This window comes from Agelaius phoeniceus, unplaced genomic scaffold, assembly GCF_051311805.1.
Source record: "Agelaius phoeniceus isolate bAgePho1 unplaced genomic scaffold, bAgePho1.hap1 Scaffold_436, whole genome shotgun sequence".
NCBI classification, from domain to species: Eukaryota; Metazoa; Chordata; class Aves; order Passeriformes; family Icteridae; genus Agelaius; species Agelaius phoeniceus.
This window is the reverse complement of record NW_027510008.1, coordinates 20,001-26,930: the sequence shown is the minus strand read 5'-3', so window position 1 is coordinate 26,930 and position 6,930 is coordinate 20,001. Positions and strand designations below refer to the sequence as shown.

At 51.1% G+C, this 6,930-nt stretch overlaps 1 long non-coding RNA gene across 4 annotated transcripts; it reads right to left on the bottom strand.

Moving 5' to 3' along the window:
* Positions 1 to 1,989: 1,989 nt before the first annotated feature.
* LOC143693235 (uncharacterized) lies at positions 1,990 to 6,582 on the bottom strand. 4 transcript variants are annotated; one of them, XR_013180754.1, is made up of 7 exons: positions 6,272 to 6,582; positions 5,715 to 5,779; positions 5,031 to 5,094; positions 4,749 to 4,775; positions 4,316 to 4,391; positions 3,417 to 3,538; positions 1,990 to 3,008 (listed from the first exon to the last, which is right to left on the bottom strand). It is a non-coding gene; the product is annotated as an uncharacterized LOC143693235 (long non-coding RNA). The 4 variants fall into 4 exon arrangements; XR_013180753.1 differs by lacking the exon at positions 4,749 to 4,775; XR_013180752.1 differs by lacking the exons at positions 4,316 to 4,391; positions 4,749 to 4,775.
* Between the last annotated feature and the right edge of the window lie 348 nt (positions 6,583 to 6,930).

Below are 6,930 nucleotides of genomic sequence, written 5' to 3'. Positions count from 1 at the left end.
CTTCCTTTTGGCTCTCGGGATGACAAGCGCCTCTTCCGGGACTGCGACACGCTTTGGGCGCTGGCAGAGAACGGAGGCAAAAGGTGCCAGAGAGCCCTTTCTATCGCCTTCAGCCCCTGCAGCTGTTCTGAGGGTTCCAGGGCACAGCTCGCTCCGTTCCTAGATCAAAACCTCACGGCAATATCTTCAGAACTACTACGCATCTCCAGTCGGAACCTTCTACATTCCTGTAAACAAATGAGTGCATAGAGAGGGTTTCTCCCCAGCTGAGTTTAGAGACCAATTCCTATTCTTTAGCAATACCTAGAAAACCGAATGCCTTGCCAGGTTTTAGCATCCTACACCCACTCACCCCTCCCTGTGCATTTGGTGGCAGCTTTGGGTCCCTCTGGGGGACGGCACCCAGCGTGACCCCCGCCCCTCGCCCGCCCCCCACCTGCTCCTGCACCGCCGTGGGGCTCCCTCTCCTGGGCACCTTGGGCTGCCCCCAACGGCATCAGAGCCCCGAGTCTTCACCCCGCCTTTCCCTGACCCCCAAAGAAGGCTCCGAACGAATCCGACTGCCCCGGACAGCAGCGCAGCGCTTCCCCCAAGCCCTTCCCACACGTGCATGGCCCCAGCAAGGGATTCTGCTGCAACAAGAAAGGGGGGGCAGCCCCCAGAAGGCTTGAGGTTCCTGCCCAGCCTCGCTGTCACGGGCCAGGGGCAGCGAGAGAGGGAGCGGCACAGACGGCGGCGACGGCCCGGCACGGAGCGGGGGCCGCTCTCAGCGCGATGCCGGCAAAGCCGCAGCTCCGGCGCTGTCAGCCGCGCTGCTTGAGCGGCACGGGGGGATCCGCCGAGAGCCTCCGGCCCCGCGCGGGGACTCCCGCAAGGGCCCAGGGGCGCCGGGCTCCGGCCCTCGGGGCTTTATTCTCCGGCAGCCCGAGCCCCGCGGCTGCGGGGCAAAGAAGGAAAGGGGGCACGGGAAGAGAGGAGCGAGAGCAGGGCACGACAAAGGGCGGCGAGGGAGCTCGGGCTGTGCAGGAAAGCGGCACGGGAAGGGAAAGCCCGGGACGAGGGTACACGGAGGCTGGGCACAGGAAGGAGACAGGGGGAACAGAAGGGAGTAGCGGGCTAGGGACAGGACAGGAAGGAGCCGGCTTTGCGGGGGGAGAGGGAATGGGGGAAAGGGAGCGAGAGAAGGCGAAGACGGGGAGAAGGAAGGAGGGCTAGAGAGAGGGACAGGCGGGGAAGCCTCCCAGAGCCCCGGCTGCACCCCGAGCCCGGCCCGGCGCCTCGCCCTGCCCGGGATGCTGCGGCGCTCGGCGGAGCTCGGCTCGCTCCGGAGACGCTCGGCTCCAGTCGGCTCTTGGCGCCTCAACTCGGCTCTTGGCGCCTGCATTCGCCTCTTCGGCCGAGCTCGCCTCGCTTCGGCCCAACTCCCAGCCGCTCTGTGCCTTCGGCGCGCCTCGGCTCCGCTCGCCTCGCCTCGGCTCCCCGACGGCGGGCGGGCAAGCGCCGCCGCCTCCCGTTCAGCTCGCCCGGCTCGGGGCTCTCCCGCTGCCGCGTCCCGCGGGCGGCCCGGCCACGGCGCGGACACGACCGGGAGCGCGGGCTCGGGCAGGAGCTCATTAGGCTGGGAGCGCACTGGCGCTAAGCAGCGCGCACGAGAGCAGCAGGCTCGCTTCGCCTGAGCTCGGCTCGCTTCGCTTCAGGCAGCCTCGGAAGCCTCGCCTCGGTTCGCTCGAGGCCGTCAGGGTCGGCCGCTCTCGCCTTGCTTCGGCCGAGCTCGTGCGATTCCCCCGAAGGCGGCGGCGTTCGGTTGTGGTTTTAGAAATATCCTCCTCTATCGATTGGATCTCTCTACAGTTAGATTTATATTTCTAGAATACTTCTATTAATCCAAACAAAAACCCCATCTCTAACCAAATAAATACAAGAAAACACCTTCTTTTAAACGGTATCGAAATATTTTTATACTTTGTATAGTTATACTCACATTTATATTTATCGTTTCTTTTGATGCAATCTATTAATAATTATCTATAATATCTATAAAATTCTAGACATGTATTTAAAGTATTATCTATATTATGTATCGTATCTACTGCTGCAACTGATTTTTTCTTCTAGTTTTAAACTTTATCTGTATGTATTTATGATATCTTTCTAGACTTAGATTTCTACCTTCATATTCTTTGTATTTATCATTTTTATCATCAAAACCCTGCCTATTGACAAGTAAAAAAAAACGCTTTCTTTAACGATCTAAAAAATATGTTTATATTTATAATTTTCCTATTTCTATTTATAATTTGCTCTCTAGTACGTGATAACATACCTGCTCCTGCACCGCAGTGGGGCTCCCTCTCCTGGGCACCTCGGGGTGCCCCCAGTGGCATCAGAGCCCCGAGTCTTCACCCCCCCCCTTTTCCTCTAGTTAGAAACGACACTGGAACTTTTTTCTGGAAACAAAGACATGACCTAAATCCTCTCCCCGTGTCCTAGACAGAGAGATGTTCAGTTCTTAGTTGCCTGGGCAGCAGTTTCTTCAATAGAATGATAAACAATATGGAAACGTTTTAGCTACAAGCAAATAGGCAAATCTGAACAAGGTCCTGGTGGCCAGCCACTGCAGTTCTTTTGAAGCAATTTTTTAAACAATCAAATACTGATACCACAAAAAATAAAGCAAAAAGCTGACTACCGGCTAAGAAAGAAGGAAAAATTAACTTTTGACGACAACAACAACATTCCAAGGACACAGGCTTTTTTCCAATCTCAGACCTTATTACTACTACCTCTCTTGGGAATTCTCATCGTGGATCCCAAAAGGAATAAATCCCTCAGCGTGTCCTAAAGCACCAAGGAGCTACCTACAAGTGAAGGTGGCTACTTTCAGTGCAGACACAGCTGATGACACAGCAGCAGCACAGTTCTGTGCTGCACAGGGATAGTACTGTCTCCTCTTCTCCAGCAGCTGACTCTCTCCTGCCATGGCTTCTGTAAATGCATCAGAGCACGACCTTAACCACAAACAGGCAAGAAAACACCATCCGAAGTCTTTCATTAAGCAGTACAAGAAGGGTTCCAAGCAGAGACCAACAGAATTTCAAGGAAGCAGTATGCACTTAAACCACTCAGACTTGTTCAAGTATCCGGCAAAATGGAACCATTCAGAAATGACAAAGAAAACCCCCCCAAGTATTTATACAGGAGTCCTTAATGTCAGAAAGGGGATGACAGGTTATGTTCAGATAAGATGAATGTTTATTTGGATCTATAAATAAACTTCTCTCGTGGTCCTTTGCCAAAAAATAGAACCTACAAGTGAACACCTACACCTGCCTCAAGAGACCTAACGAGCCCCTGGCAGCCACCGGCATCAAAGCGCAGTCGATGTTTCTAATCCAGGCTAAGGAGAACAATATCACCTTTTGTTCTCTCCAGTTTGTTTTCTCTGCAGTCACATTTGCTCCTTATGATTTTTACAGTCTCTGTATCTTCTCGGGCAGCGCTGAGTCTGATGACCGGGATACGAGAGTCCTTCCCTGCCCTACGGAGAGAACCAGGAAAAAAAGTTCAAAAAAGAACAGGGCAGTTTGAAGTTAATACCTCCGACGAGAAGCAGCACCCGACAAACAGAGCAACGGTGAACAAAGCGTGACACCTCCCTGGGGACAGAAGACTTACAAACTCTCCGGGATTTACAATTCCAGTAACCAAGCCCTTCAGCACAGCAGCCAAGTGTCCCATTAGGTGGTGCTGCACCAAAGAATGATCCAAGAGGTTCCAAAGAGTGAAATGCACGTTACTGTCCAAAGACGTAAAATCTTGCAAAATAACAAAACTACAATAGATCTAAACTACAGGGCAAGAGTACAAGTGTTAGCTTGAGGAGCTGGAACCATCCAGGTGAGCAACTGCTAACCGGATCCTCAACAGACTTTGAGGAACCCTTCAGGATACAGAAGGGTTTTCCCCAGAAATTGCACAGGCCGAGTTTTGATAGAAGTACACTTGCCAGATGCTCAGAAACGTCACCCATCCTCCTCCGGGTGTCCTGAGAGAGCTGCGAATGGCTCTCACGTGGTTTGAGCTGGTTCTGTAAGGGCTCAGGGTGAATTTCACCAGATGCAACCAAACTGGGCAACACCCAGTGGGACAGAAGGAACCCAAAGCTTGTTTTACCCAAAGCTTGGGTAAGCAGAGCTCCAGCAAATACTGAGGAAACGGACAGAACGGGGTAACAAATAATAAACATACCTTTTTTTTTTTTTTTTTTTTTTTTTTCAGATGAGCAAAACAATTAAGGAGAAGGTGAAAACCTCACCATGACTGAACATTTCATCACCTGTAAGCTGACCATCCTTAGCATAGAGGACTCCAAATTTAAAATTCACCGATCCCTGGAAAATAAAACCAAATATTATTTGGTGAACAGTCAAACAGAAGACATAAAAATTTGGTTCCTCTAATCTTTGCCTACATCCTACACGTTAGAACATACATTTTATACCATCTCCTACTACACAATAATTTACCTTTAAACTTTGATAGTATAGCATAAAATCATTAACTTAGACGGGTGATCAATTATGATTAAGTTGGTGCTTCAAGTTATTTTTGCTGTCAGGTTCCAAAAAACATGACTTCTTTTTACTGTAACGAGCAATTGATTTAGAACTCATCAAAAGCCCATCCAAATACAAAGCCGTATTCACCGGACGGGTCTGTGAGCAAGAAGTAGTTAGGCTTGTACTCACCTCTTGCCCTTCAAGAACCAATAAATCCTGTCAACAGAAACAGCATCTTTAGCCCCCTCCTATTAAAGATTCTACAAGGATGATGGTTTTATTTGTGCTTAGAAGTTTGGATTTGAAATGGCCAGCTCAATGGATAAAGAGACAGTTTAAGTAGTATTAGATTATTATTATTATTCTTATTAGCTACTGGAAGAAACAAACCAGTAGGATCTATACTTAATTACTTCTATTTCCAGGAAATCATAAAGAAAAAGAACCAAACCAAAAAAAGTCACTTCCTACCTTTTGTATCTCAGGATGAAAAATGTCTCTTGGGCTCTTCTCCAGTTTCTCCAGACTCCTGGCACTGAAATGCAAATGAACGAGTGCTTTATAGGAGGGCAAGTGCACATTCCAACCCCGAACCCCCAACCGATGGCAGTTACAGCGCTTACAAAATGAATCCTTCCCAGAGCCTCTGGGAAATGGAACGGTTTGTGCAACTGCCATTTCTTCCCCAAAATACTAACTCCCAACACTTCCTAAACTGAGTTTGCATTTTAAAAACAGAAATTAGGGAGACTCAGGGTGGAGATCAGGTTGAAATTGATTTCCTTCTAAAGCACAGGGGCTCTGTTCCATCACCCTTCACTTTGGCTCCACACGGAATCACAGGGAGCATTTTAGGAGGGCTCAAGAACCAATTCTATTTCTCTCTTTTTTCTAGTGCTCTCTCTTCCTAAATAATTCAAGGCAAGTCAAATGAAAAAGGACAAGTTCAGCAGCAAATTCACACTTTTCCCCTTTGTCTGCTCAAGAACAGCCTTTAAAACCACTTCTTGCTGCCTTCAACGGTTAAGACTTGCAAAACAGTTTCGCAAGTTTGATAGGTTTATCATAAAAACCACAGAACGCAAGCTCTGAATGACAGGAAAAGGTACACAGGCAAATATCTCAGCTGATGGTGGCTTATTTGTAAACACAGACCTTAACGGAGATTGCACGGAGAATGTTTCAGTGGGACTCTAAGGGAAAAATATTTTCTGAGTACCCTGTAAACAAGAAAAGCTAGGATATATTACAGGACATACCCACGTGTTCTGCATATTCAAATAGGATTATCAATAAAAACATTTAAGAAGGAAGAAAACCAAGGTAATTTTACTCAGCTATATTTACTGCCGATTTAGAGGAAAAAAAAAAAAAAGTGAACCAGAAACGCCTACAGTAGAACTTTAAACCAATTGCTTGGATAAAAGCAGCTCATGGAACATGAAGTAGAAAAAAAGCGAAACCAGTATCAGACCTGCCTATTTTCTTACCATTGCACAAGAAAATCCGACAAGCGGTAGAAAGTCACTGCCTAAAACCGATCCTAGGATGTAACCGAGAACAATGGAGGCATTTGCTAATCTAAACGGAAACCTTTTCCGGACCCTAGTGTCAAATCACACGTTTTGTCTCTCAGCAGCTCGAGGCTGGAGAGCATTTCCCCTGGGGGTCGGGAGGGTAGGGGCACAAGGGGCTGAGTTTGCCGATCGCACCTGTGCCATCAGAAGGATCCTGCCCGGCGCTCCTTGCGCTCGCCATTCTCCGGGCCATCGCTGTGTTTTACTGCTCAGCGATGCCGCTCCATCTGTTTGCGTGGAAGGAAGAGCCACGAGCACTGAGGCACTCAGCAGCCGTGTCATGCCAGCGATGTCGAGCGCTCTCTGCTCGCAAGGCTGAGCCCGCCGCGGAGCCGCCTCCGCAGCCGCTCGTCCGCCCCCGCCCGCAGCAGCGGTAGCGGCCCGAGGGAGACGGCTGCAGCTCGGCGGCTCCCGCGCCTCCGCCAGCCCGAGGGCAGCCGCCGCACAGTGACCGCGGCAGCGCCCGGCGCCGCTCGCCCGGGGCGGCTCCTGCAGCTCCCGGCCCGCGGCAGCAAAGCACCGCCTGGCGCTCCGCCATCGGCGGGCGGCAGCGCGCCCCGCCCGAGCTCAGCCCCCGCCACCGGGACCGCTGAGCGAGGCCGAGGCACCGGGCGGACGCCCCTTCCGCGCCGCTCGGCTCCGTGCGGGCGGCCGGACGGAGGCTTCGCCCCTCCAGCGTCGCTGCCGCGGCTCCGTCCCGCGTGGCACAGGCGCCGGGAGCTACCCGCTCCCCCGGCGCGCGGCCGCCTCGGCCCGCCAGCCATTCATATGGCGCGTCGGCCGTTGCGTCAGAC